The sequence below is a fragment of the Xiphias gladius genome, chromosome 23, assembly GCF_016859285.1.
Source record: "Xiphias gladius isolate SHS-SW01 ecotype Sanya breed wild chromosome 23, ASM1685928v1, whole genome shotgun sequence".
NCBI classification, from domain to species: Eukaryota; Metazoa; Chordata; class Actinopteri; order Istiophoriformes; family Xiphiidae; genus Xiphias; species Xiphias gladius.
The window spans coordinates 2616970-2639118 of NC_053422.1; the positions used below are offsets into that span (position 1 = coordinate 2616970).

Consider the following 22149-nt stretch of genomic DNA (forward strand, 5'->3'; position numbering starts at 1 on the left):
CAACTTTAGAAGCCTGTGAAATAGTGGCTGACAAGACTCATTCACATTAGAAAAACTTAGCAAGGGAAATTATTCAGGTATTAATTGTGCAATGTTAAGTAATTAGCAGGTTACAGTGGCAGCGTGTGTCGGTGAATTTCTAATAAGGGTTTGTTTTGTTGAGTTCAATACTTTATGCAGATAACTTGAATCCATCTGGTTTTGAGGCTTCCACTTTTTTTATTTTACAAGAAGACACACATTCACACACACAGAAGCAGCATCAGAGCAGCAGCTTACTAAACTGTAAAACCCTACTTATCCTTGATAGTTTTGATATGCTGGTCTTTTTCTGCACCACCAAACCCCACTGAGCTTGTATCTATTTCTGCAGACGGGGAAGCAGCGAAGGCCTCGTAGAATAAGAGAGAAGAGGAGTGAGGTGGAAAAACAAAACAAATTCTCCAACACGATGCCTGAGGCGGAGAGGCTCTGCAGGCAGACTGGCTCTCCTTCATCTTCCTGCCGAACTGAGGAGAGGATTTTCAAACGCTGTCAGAAGCAGAGGGCATCCCCGCTACCAGGAAAGAGGGCCGGCAGCGACGCTGTCAGTCAGCATGCAATCCAAAGTGGCTCATCTGTCCGCAAGTACAACTTTATATTTATACCTTGTCTCTGTAGGAAGGTCTGTGGGCCTCCTGACAACACTACAATATGTGTATTTGTGTGTGTGGGAAATGAGATAACTAAGCTCACTGGCTCCTGCCTGCTTCATATTTATATGAATGTGAAACCTGTTAGTCAACTTTTAATTCAGATTACAGATTCATTAACAAATCCAACAATTAAAACAACAAAATATATCATAGGTCCTCGCCTTCGAGACCTAGGCAAAGAAGTATTTTCTCTTCTAAAAAATTCCAAACCTCATCAAAAATAGCTCTGACACAGGAGCATCATTCTACAAATCAAGGTCCTGGTCCCATCCGCTCTAGACTCTTACCAAGAAGCTTTAAAGTTAATGCCCAACTGCGCTCTCTGTACCCTTCATGGTGTCTTGTATGAGAGGACTGGCCGACCTTCAGGCTCAGAAGCCTAATGACGGCATGCTGTTATTTGTGATTTGTACACAGACTTTTTGTGAGTCGAGTCAGGTGAAAAGTCAGGCAAAAAGAATAATGATTTATTCGTAGTTAGGGGCCCAAAGTGTGCCAACAAAACATTGCCCACACCACCACCACCCTGGACTTTTGACAAAAGGCTGGGTCCGTGGATTCTTGCTGACCCAACCATTTGCGTGCCTCAGCAGAAATCCAGATTCGTCAGATCAGGCTACATTTTTCCAGCCTTCAACTGCCCAGTTTTGGCGACCCTGTGCCCATTCTGAATAAACTCTAGAGACTGTTGTGTGTGAAAATCCCAGGAGATCAGCAGTTTCAGAAACACTCAAACCAGCCGTCTGGCACAACAATCATGTCACTGTCAAAGTCACTGAGATCACATTTTTTCCCCATTCTGATTTTTGATGTGACCATTAACTGAAGCTCCTTACCTGTATCTTTAGGGTTTTATGCATTGCACTGCTGCCACATGACCGGTTACCGGTTTAATGTTGTGTGTGTATATATTAATTATTCATTATACAGTATATATACATACAGTCTATGATCCGGTGTCTTCCAATCACTAATACCCAGGGCTGTCTCGTTAACATGCAGCTCTGCCGCAGGTTTGTTTTGAGTCCAGATGCGTTCAACGATCCAACAAGTTCTGGCATCAATCTGCTGCTGTTGGCAGCTCGACCAGCCAAACAGAAATATAGATTTCACCCCAAACACACACTCACACTCTCCAACATTTACACTTGCATGCACGTTACCTTTGGCTGTTATTATCACACCGCACCCACTCAGAGATTTGGTGTATCGGTTGAGTGGCCAGGGGCTTCAAGTATTGAGTCCTATTACAGCGGTCTGAGCCGAGCGGGATATCATCAATGTAAACTTGGTAAATAGCGGGGGGGCCTCTGGCTGTTTCTGCTGCTGTCAGACAGGAAAATGAGCACAGACTTTAAAATGTCATTTGTGGTTGTTGGGCAGATTAAATGGACTTGTATACATTTGGGGAAAAAAGAATAAATCGGATATCAGAGCAGCTTCTGGTTGTTTGGCTGTAGTCAATAAAAATGGGTTGTGTCTCTATTTGGTTTGTTTGATGGATAAAAATAAACAACCTTCACCTGCATATAAAAATTCATCTAATTTTTCTTATTATCCCAAACCTTCAAAATTGTATCCAAATCTTCATCTAAAAGCTCCTCCAAACTGTTGTTGTAATCAAATTTCCTCAAAGAACTTCACCTTCATCCAACTTTTTTCCCAAACTTTAATCTTTATACAAACTTAAACTTTCAATCAAAACTTCTCCCAAACCTTAACCCCAACTTTACAACTTGTATCAAAATCTTCCTAAACCTTCACCTTTATCAAAATGTTCTTCCAGAACTTCACATCCATCCACATCTCCTCCCAAACTTTAACCATAACCTCAAACTTAATCCAATTCTTCTCACTAAACCTCAGCCTAAAAATATAATCTTTTATCCCTGCCTTCATTAAAAATCTCACTCAAAACTTCATTTTCATGCATATTGTTTTCCATAACATACACTTAATCCAAATTTTCTGCCAAACTTTTAAACACTTATCCAAACCCTCTCAAATTTTATCCTAACTTCAAGACTCTTTTTCTAAACTTTAACCCCAACCTTTAAGCCAAAACCTTCTTAAATCTTAACCAAACCTTTACCTTTACCTTTACCTTTACCAAGTAACATTCTAAAACTTTAGCCAACCTTAGTCAAATCTTACGGACATCAACCTTTGAGATTTCATCCAAACCTTCACTTTCATCCAATTTTTTTTTAAAGAACAAACCAAACCAAACCAAAACCGCAGCCTTTAAATTTTTATCCGAATCCTTATTTAAACTCTTTTCCAAATCTTCCCATTTATCCAAATTGTTAAACTTCACCTTCACCCAAATCTTCTTCCAAACCTTTTTAACTTTTATTCAAACCTTCATCCAAAATCTTACCCAAACCTCCAAATTTATTTACAATTCTGCCAGATCTTCACCTTGATTAAAGTCTTCTTCCAAACCAAAACTCAAACTTTAATCCAAACCAACATTAAATTCTCTCCTGCTTATTTCCATCCAGAACTTGACCTTAATCTAAACCCCTAAACCATAGCCAAATCGTTTTTTCAAAACCTTACCCTTCATTGAATCCTTCACCTTTATCCCGATACTATTCCAAACCTTAACCTTTTATCCAGGCTTTCTAAGCCAGCATTCAAAATCTTACCTTTTTTATAAATGATCTCAATTGTCAGCCTCATCCAGTGCTTTTTCTTCCAAACTTTACTCTTAATTGCAACCTTTACTTAATCCAAATATTAAGTCAGAACTTTATTTTATGACAAAATTTAATCCAAACTTTAAACTTCATAAAAAAATCCAAAGTTACACATCTAAATCTTATTCAAATTCTTCACCTTCTTCCAGACCTATGTTCAAATGTTAACCTTCATAAAAAGGTCATTGCATAAAAAACTAGTCTCGAAACCTTCAACTTTATCCAATGCTGTCCTGCGTCAAAACATGAATGTTCATCAAGATCTTCCTCCTGGATTTCTTCCAGTTAAATTATGCATTAAATTATGCAGAATTTCTTTGTGGCTTCTGCAAAATATTCAAGTCTTTACCTTCAAAAAGGTTATTCAAAATGTTAACTATTGAGCAAACCCTCATTTCATCGAAACTACCTCACAGAACCCACAATTTTATCCAGACCTTTTGTTTCAAACATTCACTTTCCCCCAAATCTTTGTGTTCATTGATGGTTTCTTCCAAATCAACAGAACCCCCCTTTGTATCATCTCATAAAGCACTATGAACTGTGCTCAATAAACTTTGACTTGACTTTGACTTGAATTTTTTGTTTCTGTCATTTAAATTCTCATTTTAAAATCTGAATCCAAATTGTTAAGACAAGTAAAGGCTCTCATTGCCTCGAAACTTATATAGACCTCCTCCTCTCTTTAAGTCTGAACCACATTCCGATCTTTCGTTTCGTTCAGATCTCCACTTCCATCCAAACTTTCAACTTAATCTAAATTTCAGTTTTTGCCACCTACCTGTGCAACCAGTCTCTAGCTGTGACTGTCATTTATCACAGTGTGAAACACAGCAGTAATATGCCCATAGCTGTAGGCTACATCACACTGCACACTGCACCTCATCTGTTCCTCCTCAGTTTACAGTTTCCCAAAGGTTTAACACATTGACAAACGTTTGAAATGTCCTCCATTGACTGACAAGAGTTCTGGCATCGACTGAAGGTCTCTGGGGATCAGTTCTGATGTCGCCTCTTTAGCAGCATAAAGCAAACCTTGTTAATGGAGTCCTGGAGAAAAAAATGCTCAATTAAACCCACAAAGAGAGTAGCTGAGGGAGATAGAGGAAGAGGAATATAAGATAGACAGATGGAGAGAAATAATAATTGAAATGAACAAAACCAAACGAAGAGGGTGGAGAGTGAGGCAGAGAGAAATAATGAGAGAAGGATAATCCCAGGTAGAGTCAGACAGGAAGGTGAAACAAGGGAGGAACATATAAAGTACTCGCTGTATGCGTCAGAGAGCTGCAGGACTGAATGACAAAGTCCCCATTAGACCAAGATGGAGTCTCCTGTCTGCAGCAAAGCACAGCCAGCGCTGAACTCGCTCAGGTGGATCCATTACAGAGGCGTAATTAGAGAGAAAAAACAGGGATTTCAGCAGACGGGTCACTGCTGCAGTTTACAGAAGAGCTGCTTGAAACTGATTTTAGATGGGGGCTAACCCACAGGATCAGCTCCTAAAGTATGGACTTTTGTTGTGTATGTTGTCTGTTTGCTGATAGTCAAGAAACTGACATGTTGAGATGTTTAGTGTCACCAGACAAATGACAGACGACAGCCCACCACCGGTTTAAAGTCCTGGTCAGCAGAATGTGCTAAAATGAATAGATTTCACTTGAAATGCCTCAATCAGTAGATTTTTTTCCCAAGGGGGCAAAGTAAATCCACTCAAATCCTTTGCATCAAGTCCAACTTTACTAAACTGTGACATATAGATTTGTGCCGCTGACCCAATAGCAAACTATCTTGACCATGATGACCTTTGAGGGAACAGGCAGCCAAAGAGTCAAAAACAGGGGACGCTACAGTTTATTAGCTGTGTTGCACCATCCAACCCTGCTCTGCTGGAGTATACACCCTTCAGTCACAACATTAAAACCGGTAAGTGGTTTTAATGTTGTAATGTGGAGATAACATCTATCTCTCACACAGTTTGGTTTTCATATGAAAGGAGACAGAAAAAGTTGTGTGACAAATGAAAGAGACAAGCGCTTACGCTGCTTACTTCACATCCCCAAACACCCGGCCAATCGTTGCGTGAATATGGCGTCAATGTCGATCGCCAGTTTCAGAAAGTGACTGAAATGGTCAGACGCAGTCGGTTCGACAATCCGACTCGGGTCTGGTGGGGCATACTGGCGCCTTAAGGCCCTGACATGTGAACAGTGGCACTGCGCAGTGCACACGTCGGGACACAAATCACAGTGCAGAGGCAAAGGCCGAATCCAAATGTCAACCCTCAGTCTCAAACTTCAGTGGTACTCACCGCGACGCGTTCACCGTCGTCAGGTCAAGCCTGCGAGTGCAGGAGACCGCGAGGCTTTATAAGCGGCTGATAGACAGGCCTATGGGCGACACTCGTTCAAATACAGAAATGTCAGTAAATAAGGACTAGACTGTGGCAAAATAAACTGGGCATTATTTACACTGTGAGACCATATGTTGTTGCTTTTCAGCCCTTTTTCTCATCCTATATATTTCTCATTACGCTGCGTGGCTTTTATAGGCTACCGTCACTTAAGGACTACGATGAGAAAAAGCATTTTGATTACCTCTGTAGCCAATAGTTCTACATACTTCTGTATCATGATGTGGTTGAATGATATTTCTGGCCTACACGATTCAAGTAACATTTTAATAAAGCAATTGCTTTTCATAACATAATAGTAAGTTCTTTTTGCTTTTTTTATTTGGTAGCTGGAAAAACTACAACGTCACGTCTGTATTGCAATGGATTGTGTGTAATTAAATCAGTGACATCTGGTGGAGTCTTCAACCCAAGAGGACTCTTTGGAAGTGTGCAGAAAGTCTGCTTGAGGCCCCTTGTGGACTATGAATTGTGGGTTTGGACAGCCCTCAGCACCGGCAGACTTTCCGGGAACGCACCTGGAAAGTCCGCGAGTCTACTAGTGTGTTGAAGTCTGGACAACTGGATTCAGCCAAGGTTCAGCAAAGGTTTAAGTCACCAGTGTGGACCAAGGTAGAGAGTGCTATTGTTAACTCTTGACCTATTCACATATCTGGTAGCCCTGGTCTGACTCCTGACAGGCTTAAGTTTTCTGGCCAAGAGTTTGATTGTGATTTTAAGTTGGTGTCCTACGGTTTACACAAAAAACTGTGGGTTCCTAATGAGTTCTGAAATGGTTCTAAGTCTGTGTTCTGAACTAAAGCACACACATACGCAGATACTCTCAACACACATTAGCTAGTAAACAGTAAACCTGCCTCTGTTCAAAGTAAAAAATGAATAAGCATGCCAGCATCTAGAAAAACGTGTCTTCATTTACACAATGTATCATGTTTGTTTAAGATGACACATAAACCGTCATATCGGATAGGGACACCCCCCCCAAGAAAAACCAAGATGGACATGCAATAGATGTCGAGTGCACTGAACATAGAGGATTTAAAGTATGAGTAATGACAAACGATAGATTCATGACAAAATTATAGATTCCAAACATGATAAAGTTAATAATGACTGAAATGTATTCTGTAAAAACAGAATCAAAGCGACTCGAATGAGAAATTAGATAAAACACAACTGACAATAAACAGCCATAATGAGTGAAAACACATGCTTGCCAAATTGACAAAATACATTAAGAATTTAAGCACAAATAACATCAGTATAGCTCAGCGGAGACATAGGTGAAATTAAACACTAGAAGTATATGGGTGGAAAATGAGAAAAAACAGCCCCAGTATAATGAAAAATATAAACAATAATTTCATCGTCCAGGCCTCCTTCCTTCACTTTTTATCTTCTGCTTGCTCTTTCATATATGTGAGAATCTCTCCATCTATCTGTCTCTGTCAGCCACTTTCATTTTCCTTCATCTTCCATACAATCTCTCATTATTTCTCTCTCTCCCTCTTTCTCTCACTCTCACTCTCTCTCTCTTCCAGCCTCTCAGCCTTAATTGAAGCAGAAGCAGCGGGGCGAGTGAGGCAATACCTGATTAGGAGGTTAAACTAATGGTGCGGCCCAATAGCAAATCCATCTGCTAATAAAAACAGGGAGACGATTATATCTGCACAACGTGCTCACCCTCGCTCTCGCTCTCTCTTATTTGATTTTCAGTTCAAAGGTGTTTTATTGGCGGAAAAATCTAAAGCATCTCATCAGAGCACAAAATGTCCTATACATCTTTCACTTCATTCATTTTATATCCGATTCAGTATCTAATCAATCTAGTTCAAAAGATAAGACTCGGCGATAACTGGACTAAAAGTGGATGAACGAATGAGGTTCTGCACCATGTTTTGTTCCCAACTGCCATGAAGAAGAGTTGGGATTTTGCTGGAGCTCCGATTCGTTCCTCTGACTCATGGTAGCGTTTAGAGACCTCCGCTGCGTCAGACTGACTTAGAAACTCAAAAGTCATGTGAAAATAATCCAAACTAATGGCCATTACTTAAAGCCATGGTATCAATAAATACTTTATAATGACAGTATCATCAAAAGAAAACTTGTAGATGGGAGTTTAAAGGGGCGTCTTCGTAACCTAAGGTTATAAGATGCTGACCATGTACTCACAATGCCTCCTGTTTGAGTCCAGTCGGGGACCTTTGCTGCTTGTCACTCCCACCATCTCTCTCTCTCCCCTCATTCTTCTTCATGTATGTCTTGACTTCATCCTATCCAATAATAATAAAAGCCCTCCAAAAAGATCCCATGTAGGAATTTACCATGGGTGGAAAAGACACAGACATCCAAAGGTTGTTGGGTTAGGACATTTTATTTTGTCAGAAACACAACTTACCCAACACAATTCAAAGCACTTTTTTCTTTTTCTTTCAGAGATCGCTATTTATATATATATAACGGACGGACAACAAATAGGTTGTAAGTTTTCTACAGAACTTATTTGCTGTTGCAGTTAATTGTATATAAGCTTAATTTTTAGGACACGTTACTGGAAAAGCACAGGTGTCAGTGATAACATGAGCGATGGCTCTGTTCTATTTAGGTGTCCCATGCCAGGACCCTGAAACTGAAGCAGCTACATGGAATTCAGCCATCATTCATTCGATTATTTACACCTGTGCTTTCCCTACTATGACTTGTCAAAATATATTCTTTTAAAAAGGCCTATCAAACCAGGAGTGGTAAAGATGCACAATATGGCCAAAATAATGCTGAGACCCCTGTCTTCATACGTTAGTGTACATTTGGAGTTTTTCCTGGTCCAATTAATTCTCCTGGAGCTGCTACAGTATGCAATGATATTTTGGACAATAGTGTGCAGCAGTTTGGGTAAGGCCCTTTCCTGGTTCAGTGTTTTTTTCCCAGTGTGGTGTGATAGCGCTTGACTGGTCTGCACGGAGCCCTGACCTCAACCCCATCCAACACCTTTGGGATGAGCTGGAACATGGACTGTGAGCCAGACCTTATCACCCAAAATCAGTGTTGGACCTGGCTGATGCTCTTGTGGCTGCCTGGGAGCAAATCCCTGCAGCCGGGTTCGACATCTGGTGGAACGACTGAAACCAGAAGAGTGGAAGCTGTTATAGCAGCATATTAATACCCATGGTTTTGGTGCCACACGCCCAGCTATTAAATATGGGTATACTGCCCACGTGCCCTCATTCTCTTGGCCTCGTAGTGTATCTCACACATTGCTGGTCTGATTGTTCTCTATATATCTTTTGGCTTTGTCACTGGCAAAATTTTGTTGAGGCTCCCAGTTTGTCCAAATTAAATTCTGGTGCTAGTCTGGCTGCTTCCACAGGAACTGATTGATCCAAGAGTCAAATTCAAATAGTTTTTCCTAAAACAGCAGTACAGACTGTTTTCTCCAAGTGTTTTCTCTTATCGCCATATGGGACCAACAAACAAGTTACACGTAGTTCAATAAAGGAGAGAATTTGGTCGTCCAGATAGAGTCTGCGACTGTAATATGTAACTATACATTTTGCTGCAGATATTTTTCTCTTATAATATAATATGCTTCTTCATTCGGGAAAGGGATTTCAAAATAAGTGAGTACTATTTTAACTTTGGGAGTTTGGGAGTTTTGTTTTGTTTCGTGAGTTACTGCAAAGCTTATTTTTCACTCCCACTGGTTAAGTTTACACTCTTTATATTAATGGGGTTCCTGACAACATGCACACAGGTTCACACACATGCACACACATTTCTTACTGCAGCTAGATGAGCTTGAGGTTCCTCCCCAGGTGATGCCGAGCTGCTCATAAAGCTATATGAGGTGTGGGATTAAACCTCTGTGAGTGTGTGTGTGTCTGTGAGTGTGTGTGTGTGTGTGTGTGTGTGTGTGTGTGTGTGTGTGTGTGTGTTTACACCCATATACAATGAACATCTGAATGTAAAACTTTTATTTTGAACTGCTTCTATAGAGAAACTTTAGCGGAAAATATTGACTGAATCCCCTCCTGCTCCACTGAGCCCTGACCTCTGACCTCTGGATAGTGTTTTAGTAGATGGGTCAGGCATGGACCAGGTGCTGGAACAGCAGGAATCGGTGGCTTGAAGAGGGGCTCCGTGATTGGCTGGAGAACCCTGCTTTTGCTGAAGAAACTTCTTGCTGTTTGAGGATCTTGAAAATGGCAGGAAGGTGAACTGAACAGAAAGAGTCTGCAGAGTCATCCAACATCAATCCGATCCTTCATTCTCTGCTCTCGTGTGTTCATCACGAAAGATGATAGTCCAGAATTGAAACGTGGACATGAGGGATCAACAAAAGGACCCCATTTCCACCTGGCATGGATTCGATATTGTGTTACATTATCTGGGCCTTTGCATTTACACCTGGTTTTGAAAACTGTTCCTGTTATCTCTATTCTGCCCTGCATTTGGAATCTCCACATGTGAATTAGTTAGGCTGAGCTGGTGGACTTGTCTACGAATGTAGTGATGCTGCTGTATGGGTTCTGTTTATTTTTCTTCTTCAGAGGTAGGGCTCACCTTTAGCTTTTGATGGGAACCTGGGGTAGCAGGAAGAGGCACAGTTAGGTGACCTTTTTGTACTTGTGGGATAGATTTGTTTCTTACAAATGAGGCCAAAGTGTACAGAAGACCTTGACACCTAGCTTAGATCAGAGCACACTGGAAGATGTGGTCTTGCTGATCTGATAGCATTCTTATTTCCCTGCCGTCTGTGTGCATTTGCACAACATTGACATGATGGGATATTCAGATACAGAATGCATGTTAATACCAGAAGAGGTTTGTTTTCTGCCTGCAACTCGAAAATCCAATGTCAATGAATAATCGGTGCTTAGCCCAGTAAGTGGTGAGTGTTTTGATCATTTAACATTAAACCTACTATGAATATATCATGTCAAGAACTGCTGATTTGTTGGCTTACACGGGAAACAAGAGGTGCACATGTTTGGACGTGTCGTTTACTACTAGTATGTGTTGCTGTTGTTGTCGCCGTGTCAGTGGCACACTGAAAAAGCTTTAACTAACTAACCGTCAATGTAAAATATTCAAATGACGTAGCTTGGTTCCAGACCTCTGGATTGCTGCCTGCATCTCATACTTTTTTAGCAATTCGATTTACTCAGGTTTCGTGCTTATTGATGGCTGTTTCCCAGATTGGAAAAACAATTGAGCCGAGGCAGAAAACGGTGACAAAAAGCATGGATTGTACAACTTGTTGTGAACTCTTAAATCGACATATTTCTTCCGTCAACATGACAAATGTTGACTGCTCCTAGAAACCTCTACCATAGCTTCTGTGGCGGCAGAAAGCGATGTCAGCAGGATGGATACGTCTGACCGAATAACAAGATGAAAATTAAATGGAAATCCGGTCTGACAATTCTCTAGTAGATATCCAAAATCGAGAAAAAAACACGAAGAAAAAAAATTCCAACATCAAACATGTAATATGGTTAAAAACAAGGATTCAGAAAAAAACATCAGTGTTGCTCCAAATGAAAGTGGAGGGATGAAGAGAGACAAAGAAAATGAAGAGGAGCGAGCAGAGAATCAGAGAGAGAAAGAGAAGTGAACCTGGAAGATAAACCTCCATCAGCAGCAGCAGCTTAGACTCTAATAAATGTTTGGTGTGGAGTAAATTGCCTGCTGGCCGCTGGTGTTTGACCACAGTCTGCTCTGTCACTGAGCCTTACAGCCTCTGAACTCACATCTGAAAAAACCCATCTGGGCCTCTCACACACACTTTGCACTGCTGAGGCCTGGAGAGCAAATAAACATTTATGTGGTCTGTGCACACAGCAATATAGGAGAAAAAAAAACATGTAAATTCGACAAACTAGACATCACATTCCTGCCAGGATCTCTTCATCTTGTTTCTCTACTCATCCTCTTATTTAATAAGGCTTTCACTTGACCTTCATTTCATTTTATGCTCAAATTCTACTGATTTCTGTGAATCTTTATAGCCACTCTTAAACAGATTTAAAAGGCTGGTTTGAAGCGGTTTTATCTGCAGATACAGTTATTTGTGTTCGACTACCAAAAATACCACAGCAGAGTCCTGAAGCCAACACAAAGCAGGCCTTCTGTGCCACAGGAACAAAGCATTTCAAACAGAAATAAGTTGGAGTTGTTCCTCCTCTGAGGCTGAACATGTGTATAACGATGAAATCATGTTGGAGGATCTGGCAGCACTAAAAACCTCTAGATTTTTGGCTCCATATGGCACATAAAGGCCCAGGAAGGTGTAAAGGAACAGTTTACTGGGATGAAGCAAAACAGGAGGAAAGGAAAATACACACGTAAAGGAACAACAAATGTTTTTTAGCAGTAAAAACCAACTTTCTAGCCAAGGATGCATTCATTTTGAAAACATTTTGAAAACATTTTTCTAGTTGAACAACTTCTTAAGAGCCAGTTCACACCATAGTGTGGCAGAATAAAATCCCTTTGAACAATTCATAACATGAGACTCAATTGTGTCGCAATTATGGGCAGGCCGTAAGCTGACAAGTGAGCTAGCTATCTCACCAAGTAAAAAACAAAGATCATTTAAAGCATAAAACTGGTGCTATTCTGGATTTTTCTTATTGTCAATAAATCCCCTGCGAAGACTGCAACTAACAATGATTGTTTTTTTACTAACAAGTACTGTCCGTCTATCCAAACCCTGATATACTGCATCCTATTCCTCTGTGACATAAAGAGCCACTGTTGTCCAGAAACTATTAAAAACACATCAGTGAGCCACACCGTTGCACTCGGTGACATGTCCCTTCATCACCACGAACACACACACACTGTAGTTTATTTTGACTCAGTTCCACACACACACACCGTCCCTCTGCCACAAATACCCATTAGAGAACGAAACTATATATTTGTGAGGGTTTTTTTTTTACAGACTTACATCTTTAGTAGGAACCAATGAGCGTGGGGCTGAGAGCCGCAGACAGGGTGGGGAAGTCAGAAAGTATGAAGAGATGGACTAACACGTTGTTTGATTTGGTCTGAGATTTGTTGACAGTAAAAATAAAACAAAACACTAGCCTTATTCTTAGAGGCTAGAGGTAAATTACTTATGTGCAAGTTCATGATCATTAAACAATTCCCATATAGGTCAAATATCCCATAACTGACAGCGAAAGCTAAAATAAAGCCGCAATACTGAAAAAGTAATGAATGCAACAAATTAGCATTAAATGCCAGCGAAGCTTCTAAACTGACCAACCAGTGGGTCACTCATTACAGACTTATACTACATCACCAAACAATGTTCAAACCCACAGGACTTCTGTAAGTGCTATGCGAAGTCAACTGGACATGCTTGATGTTCTTGAAAACGCTTCGCCTAGTTTGGCTCGCTTAGGACCCAGCCACCTATGGGGAACTTAGGCGAGACCCTACAAGCGGCTGAGAAAAATAAAGTAGTTAGTTGCATACAACAACTGGAGAAGGACCATGCTATTAACCAATCTCTATCTTTCAGACTGTACCCCGGAAAAGCCACCCCTCACATTTATGGGCTCCCAGAGATCCGCAAGGAAGGAGTCCCACTCAGACCCAGCATCAGCATTATTAACTCGGTAACGTACAATATTGCCAAGCATCTGGCCACCATCCTGGCTCCTCTGGTCGGAAACACTCCACATCACATCAAGAACTCCCTGGACTTTGCCAACAAGGTTGGAAAAATAAAACTGGACTCAGATGAAACCGCGGTATCCTATGATGTAACGTCACTCTTCACATGCATTCCTACCACAGAAGCAGTTAAAACAGTTAGGAAACGACTGCGGGAGGACAGCACTTTACCCAACTGAGCCGACCTCACCCTTGACCACATATGCGCCTTGCTTGACCTCTGCCTGACCACCACCTATTTCCAATTCAGTGAAGGCTTCTACAGACATAAGCACGGCTGTGCCATGGGCTCCCCGGTGTCACCAGTAGTGGCTAATCTTTTTGTGGAAGAGGTAGAGAGCAGAGCTCTGACCTCTTTTCCAGGAGCTGCCCCCAGCCACTGGTGTAGGTATGTGGATGACACCTGAGTCAACTTCAAAACCCATGAAGTTGAATCCTTCACTGAACACGTCAATGCAGTGGACAGCAACATCAAGTTCACTCGTGAGGATGTCAGTGGAGACAGCCTAGCCTCCTTGCATTGTGCGGAGTGCATCGAGAACGACAGAAGCCTCAACATTGAAGTATACCGGAAACCCACACACACAGATCGATACTTACTGTTTGACTCTCAATAGCCACTGGATCGCAAACTGGGCGTCATCACAACCCTACACCATCGGGCTCAGAATATTCCCATAAGGTCAGAGGGGAAAGAGCAGGAACAGAAACACATCAAGGAAGCACTTGGAACTTGTGGTTACCCCAACTGGACCTTCGTCAAAACCAGAAAAACAGACAGAGAAGAAAACTGCAATAAACAAAACCACATTATCATTGCCTAGGTTCCTGGATTATCTGAAAAACTTAAGAGGATCTTCTGCAAACATAACATCCCTGTGCATTTCAAGCCCAGTAACACTCTGAGGCAAAAACTTGTCCACACTAAGGACAAAATACCCAGGCACAAGCAGAACAACGTAGTTTACGCAGTCCAACGCAGCGAGGAACGCACAGACCTGTACACTGGGGAAACTAAACAACCGCGTAACGTAAATGCATGACACAGCACAGGAGAGCCAGTTCCTCAGGTCAGTCCATCTGCATCTTAAGGACAAAGGACAGCGATGTACGCATTTTGGCCGAAGACTGATTGTTTGAAAGAGGACTGAAAGAAGCGATCTTTGTCAATTTGGAACAACCGTCACTAAACGGAGGCGGTGGTCTGAGACACCACCTGTCAACCACCTACAATGCAGATCTAAGTTCACTCCCCAGACAGGTGAACACCCATCCACACCGGGACTCATGTGACAACTCACTTGATGGCAGGGTGGGTCATCGACTCACTTGTTACCCTAACGACCCTCAGGGTGTTAGCACCCAGCCACACCTTGACCCATATGATCCTAACGACTCAAATGATGATCGGGAGGGTCAACGACGCATGTGACCATCAGTTAGAACTGAAGAAGCCTTTCGGGTGAGAGGCGAAACGTCTTCAAGAACTTCATGCAAGTAAAGTTGCCTTTGCATGGCACCTACAGAAAACCAAGAACTGGATGTCTGAGATTATTCACAAACAAACCACAGGACTTTATTTTAAATTCTAGAGAAAATCCCACAGTTTCCAAACATACTAAATGTCAGGCTGAATTTTGGAGAAATGTGGGCAAAATAACAAACATGACATCTAAAATATTTCCATTTGATGGAATGGTGCTGCCTTGAAAAAAATATGGTTTCTGGGGTTTGAATATTTCAGTTTGTTTAAACATCATATAGCTTCAGTGAACAAGCTAATCAATATACGGTATATGCTACTTCAACTCTGGAGAAATGACAACCCACGAGGAAACCACTCTAGAAAAGCTTAAAGCTCGGTCACTATCTTGGTTGATATATTTCAATCAAGAACAGGATACGCTTTTTAAAGAATGGACGGAAGGAAATGTGATGGCGGCATCTCTCCCTCCAGCTGAAGTTAATGTTACAAGCATCGTTCTTCATCTTTCTGCAGCTGATCTGGCGGTTCAGGAGAAAACACAGGAGCTAACAGCAGATCTGTGGAGCGTAGCGGCCGTTACCATCGACGCTGTTCCGGGCACCGAGCGGTCTACATCTGTCGCTGCAGTTGGACATTGTCCTCGGCTCTGCTTGTGCGTTTGGCTGTTTGTTTGTTTGTTTGTCTTTTCTGTTTTTCAGCTGCCTGTCACACGCAGTGATTTTAGCTGGCGGTGGACGTCGCCACTGGCCGAACCGACAGAAGCCCCTGCCTCGTCCTTTTTCTCACTGCGGAAGGTCGCCTACTTTTTTCACTGATAGCTAAACACTGAAGTTTTGCTCTAAAGTCGTGAGGGCATTTGTTTCTGGAGTACTTTACTAACTTATTTTACTGCTTATTTAAAAGTTGAAAGAAAAACCTCAATGCTCCTGAACATAGAAACGTAGGAGCCCCTGCATTGCAGGGTAGGAAACAACAATACTTTTCGGTGCCAACTAAAATGTGTCTGAAGCACTGAGTACCCAAAACTTTTAAGTGTAGAAAAACTGACATCAAATGCTTTCTCGGATTTCTGGTCTTCTTTCATTTTTCTTGCTTACATAGATTATAATTAAAATCATAGTTTTGCCAATTTTAGAGTGCATTTCAATTAGGCGGAGTTCTCGTAGAGCAACATTTAAAATTTGTGAACTCAAATGGAGAAACACAAATACAGAATGTTCCTCAAGTCAAGGTGACGACATGAAGTATTGTTTTGGTATTGCTACCGAATCTCACATGATCAACACTACCTACAGTAGCCATACAAGACTGTGTTATGTGCATCAGTTAGAAATGCTTTTTTGTTTTTTTCTTAGATAGTTTAAATGCTCACGTCTCCATGAACCTCAGAGGCTTCTGTTACGTTGAAGATCAGCCAGCGCCCTACAATATTTTCACACTTTGTGGCAATCAGAAACGAATCTCTGTAACCTAGCTGCTGATCCAAAATTTAAAAGTGAATCAATATCATCTGCTTCAACCTGCCATTAGCTGCACAACAACAGCATCTGAAGCTCTCCCATTTTATGCTTCTAACAGCAATTCTGTCTTCGACTCGTATTGAATTTTCTCTGCAGCCTGATTTAAACACTGTCTTGGACCTTCTCGACTATTTTCAATTTTAGAAAAATACTGGCTCGCTCTGTGTGGGTTTCAAAAATCCAGTCAGTCCTTCAGCCAGTTAATTTCTCCACCATCGAACTGAGCCACCAACAGCTAGAAAATCTACATCGCGACCGTTTGTCCCCTCAGGGCTAAGTTTCACATCCATATTGGATGAAGCGCTATGTTATTTATTTATTTCTAAATTTTTTGTATTTGTGTTTATATAATCATTATCAAAAACTTCTCAAGTCGAAAACTGTGTTGATAGCTTTAGTGGATGCGAGTTAAATGTAATTCCAATTTGACAGTGATCTTGCAAAGAAACGTTTTCCGAGAGTGCATTAAACTGCAGCCGAAGACGGCCCCCGAATGCACCATTTCCTCCTGCGGGGTAATGTTTGCATAAAAACTACAGCGGCCCGCTTCGGTAGAAAGAGGATTCTTGCAGCTGAGAGCCACAGACAAGGTAGGGAAGATAGACAGTGTTGAGAGATGGACTAACACAGTGATGGGTTGGGTCTTTAGTTGATGATTATATTGTTGACAAAAAAATAAAGAAATAAAACAAAATAATAAGAATAATGCTGGCCTTGTCATTCTTATGTGTCGAGCCTGAATCAGACAGAGCCGAAGACTCAAATCTTCCAAACTCTTGTTTTTTTTGTGTTTTTGTAACATGTTTGTTGTCAGCAGAGAAAAAAAAACAACAAAAAAACATCTTCCTATTACTGGTTGTATGTGCCAACTATTGCCTCACCAACCACTCAACTCCAATCCGGGTTTACAGCGGTCCCATACACATGTTGTATCCATGGTAACAGCTGTCAACAGCCCCGTCCTGCCTGCAGTGCTCGGCAGGGAGCTGACAGTAACATCTGAGAAGATCGTGTTATTAAAAATGCCATTTATTTGTACAGAGTTTGGTGCAGGGCTTTAGCTGCTGCCTCTAGTTGTTGTCTTAATAGTGACAGCTCTGCAGCTGCTGTGTTGATCGGCCGGTCTGTGCCGCCATTGTGGCGTTAAAAACATGTCCCCTCAATAAACTGTCATTAACACGAGGCCTTGTTTCAGACAGAAATACTCCGCCCTATTCTGTCTGTCCAATATGTTATGGATGTGATGATATTTTTGATGTATGATTTTGTTGTCTGATTGATAATTAACCAGTTATCTGTAAAGGAGCCCGGTTCCCTGTGAAATCCTTCATTTAGGTTGTGTCAGGAGAGGCTGTAGATAAAATACTTGACCTGGCTCATCCTGATTTGAGTCTCAGGCTTTGAAGCCGCAGCTGTTCATCCACGGGCTGCTGCTGCCCCCCAGTGGTTCCTGCAGCTGCAGCATCACACAGGACACACAGAGCAGCGTCTCTCTGCTGCACCGACGGACTGTCATCGTCTCCACGGGACCACCGTGCAACAAATGTCCCAAGCTGGAATCAAACCAGGAACGTCGCTGTTGAGCGGCACCGTATGTGTCTTAACCACTAGGCCACCTGAACTCCCAGCTTCTTAACTCCGAGACACGTCCGGTCCTTAGAAGACATCCACCTCAAATTAGCAGTCTCTTCAAAATGTGATCGCATTTTTTTCTTTTCCAGTCAAAATATTGTAAAATGTTGATCTTCTGTTCCCGTAAATTAAATGATGGTTTTCTATTTTACACTTTGCAGCATTAGAGCATGGGTGTAATATTTTCAGCGATTGCATTTACAAGTGACTGCGTGTAAAAGTTTTGGTGTCTTGATTAAACAGACAGACATTGTGGCAGATACAGAATTAAAAAAGTAAACGGATCCAATAACCAGATGACAATCACAACCGTCTGTATTTACACTGATAAAGTATATTAACTGTAATACCATTTTTTTTTCCCCAATAGAAAATATTTCATTTAAATATGTTTGTTGTATTGACTTTCTTGTTGCTATTTGTATAATCTTTTACCTTTACTCTCTGTTTTAACGATACTTTGTTACTGTTATTCGACAATGACACTGTTATTAGATGATGACTACACTCAAATAACAGTAATAAGTAAAAGACTAATAATTAATGATCCAGGATGCGTGATGCAGTAGCTCATTTCAAAGTTATTTTCATTTTGCAGCTTGTGTGAGATTTTGAACCCAAAGATCGGAGAATTCTCTGTTGAGTTTTGCACATTGGAAACGTCAATCAGTCATAGTATACTGTGAAAAAATATATTCCTGGTGTGAGAAAGCCCTTAACAGAATCAGAAAACAGTGCAAACCGGTTTGCCTGCTGCTTCCCCTGATGAATAGCTTGTTATTTGTTGTTATGTAAAAGTTAAGAGTTAAGACACAGTTCAACAACTCATTAGTCATCCTGTCCCCCTCCCAAAGCACTAAGAAAAAAAGAAAATCAGTAAAAAAGAGAGAAAATAAAATAAATGCGCTTTCCTGCAGAGGTTGTAAACTTCAGGTAAATTATATCTAAAAGGGGAAAAACAGCCCAAAAAGGGGCTTTTTTTTATGTCCGTTCTCCTTTCGTCCAGCACTTAGCAGGAACTTTGCCAAAACAATCAATAACTGCAGCCTGAAAGCTGAAATGAAGTACCAGAGTTTTGGTGGATGTGTGTGGGGTCAGAACAGCAACACATAGCTCAAAGAAGCGCACTACGGCAAGCCGGGGGGTCAAAAACCCACCAGCAGAGTTATACTTGGATGGTACGAAATACTTTTAGCACTGTGTTAACAATGTTTCATGCTGGTGTTTACATAAGTTGTGTCAGGCAGCTTCAGAGAGAAACCACTGCACCGTTGCTCGGTATTTATATGTTCGAGTTTCTTCTTTTGGAAATTTGATCAGCTCAGATTTTTAGTCATGTTGCTGAAAAATTGCTCCTGGAGAGATTTAAAAATTGAGCACTTCCCGAAGAGATGAAAATGTTTTATAATTATGGTCATCAGGCCCGAGAAGATAACAAAGAATTTCATTTTTTTTTTTGTCTGAAGTTTTGCCTCGTTTTGCGAAATACTGGATAATTTTCCCTCTTTGAGCCCGGAACAGATTGTTTAAATGAAACCAACTGAGAAGTTTAGAGGGAGAATGCCGTCAGTCGAGTTACTAACAAACCATAAACATCTGAAACATGAGACCGGGTCCCTTCGAAATTTGAATCCATAAGGTTTCGGAAAAAAAAGTAGCAAAGTATCTCCCTGGAAAATTTAGTGGAGTAGAAGTATACAGGAGCCTAGCATGGAAACGCTAGAGTAAAGTACAGGTGCCTCAAAATTGTACCTAAGTGCAACACTTGAGTAAATGTACTTAGTTACCTTCCGCCACCGCCACTTATGCGTATGTGTATATATTTTTAACCCTCTGTGCCTTCGTGTGTCGTGGGGATAGTTTTCCCAGCGGGACGTGTGTTGCTGTTTAGGGTCTCACAGTAAGTGTCTCGGACCGGACCCCGGCGCTAACACAAGCAGCCCCACCTGACTTAGAGTACGAAGTATTTCCAGTTTCACGGTTGGGGGAAAAGTAGTTGAACTCCTTCGCAACGACACTGACAAGATCAGCAGAAACCGGTAAACCCCCGGTTGCAGTCCATCAGAAAACTTCCATCGGTGTGTAAATGGAACACAAACAGAAGACCATTTCTTTTTCTCTGTTTTCCTCCTCAATACAAACAACGGTTTATTTCCAACGCTTTAAGTGATATTCCAGCTCTTTCATCATCTGAGATGACTGGATCAAAATTAAACACCTGTTGTTCTCGCGCTGCTTCTGCTTTTATGTATCTTCTCTCTGCGTGTCCCCGCCGAGGCCCGGCTGTGCTTTATTCTGCAGCAGGTGAATCTACTTCTCCTCCTCCACATCAGCTCCTCCTGGGATTCACTCTCCGGCCCAAACATCCTCACATTTCCTGCCAGAAATAAGTGTATACTCCGCCTGTATTATTGGGGTTTACATATAATATACTAGTGTTGTTCTAATCGAGTTTTTATTGGATTTTGGTTTCTCTCGCATTCGGTAACTCACAGGTGGCACGTTTAATAGCAAGCTGTGCATTAGCAGCTTCCGGATCTGTTTTGTACCACAGGGCTGCTGCTCCCTCTCCTACCTGTTTACTCTCCGTCTGTGGGGAAAGAAAAATGTTTGTTTTGCTCTCGTTGTTTCTCAGTAAATCTAAACTGGACCAGTTTGTCTCTTAAATTCCCCCTGCAGACTGAGATCTGCTCGCTGCTCATCAGGCGTCTCCCGAGTCATGTTGGATTATAACTGGCTCACGCTTCATGGAATACAATGAAAACTTAAAAACAGAAAATGGATGGAAGATGCGATATTGGTAATATTAATCAACAAGAAGGGATTAGTCCAAGTATCTTATTCAAACTAAAAGTTGTTGTTTTTTTTTCAAAAGTGAACCAGTGACAAATGCTTAAAAAAAAACATAATAAAGACAAATACAAAATCAAGGAAATCCCTTCTTATTAAGGAAATATTATGCATAGCACTTAATATTAAAGAATATATCCGTTTGAAAAATAACACCGGTGCTGACCCTTTGGTGCCTGAGGACAGAGTCCGTGATGGTTTGACTTCGACCCACCTGGACTTGACTGCCTGTGAGCTGGAGGCAGAAAAATCCCTCTGAGTCTGAAAGACATTCTCTCAGACAAGCTCTGAAAAAGAGAAACGTTTAAACCGGGGAAAACCATTCAAAACGATTAAGGCGTCACATTAAAGGATAAGTCTGTCTTCACACGGTACTGACATGCAGCACCGTACTGTCTGTCGGTGTATGTACGGCATGTTGAGCAAGTTTTGGCTGCGATGATAATTCGTCTGTTCCATACTGGCTGCCAAGTGATCGCTTCCCGCCAGACACGCACTGAAAAACCCTGGGGTTAAACACCATGACGGCTATTTGGAAACACATTTATGCAGCATTTTATTGTGATACTGTGTGTGCATTTACTGCGGAGGTTCTAGGTGAAGAGGAGAAGAGTCCCATCTTCCTTCGTACTGTACAAATGATGAGGATTTAATAACAGAGTTAACTTTGGCTCCACGTGGCTCCCGACGGTCAACAACTGGCGTGGCTGTTTCATTTGTCTAATTTCGTTGACTTTGTCTCAGAAGCCTGGAAAAGAAGGCGAGATGGACTATTCAACTAGAATTTCTGATTGATTTCTCCAGTGCCGTATGATATATGTCTTTCTGATTCAGGAATGTTACACGTGTGTCGCATGACGGCCTCCTGTAACTTCTAAAAGCCGCCAGATGTCAGTGCGTTCGATGGCCTGGAGCAACTTACCTCTGTGAGGGCCGTGTTGAATTTAATGCACCATTTAAACAAGCGTGAGAACTGTGACCCTTCACAAATACAACTCACCCATCGGTCTATATACAACCGATCATCTCCACCACCCTGCTGAGAGGAAAGCTCACATCGACACTATAATAAAAAACAACTCAAATGAGGGAGGCAGAGTAAATTCTGCTGCTGTTTGTTACCTGGTGCCGCCACTAGGTGAAGCTGTTGGTAGTTCGGGAGAGG

At 41.5% G+C, this 22149-nt stretch overlaps 1 pseudogene; it reads left to right on the forward strand.

The window, feature by feature from the left end:
• Positions 1-451: 451 nt before the first annotated feature.
• LOC120785672 lies at positions 452-14928 on the forward strand (annotated as a pseudogene).
• Positions 14929-22149: the final 7221 nt, after the last annotated feature.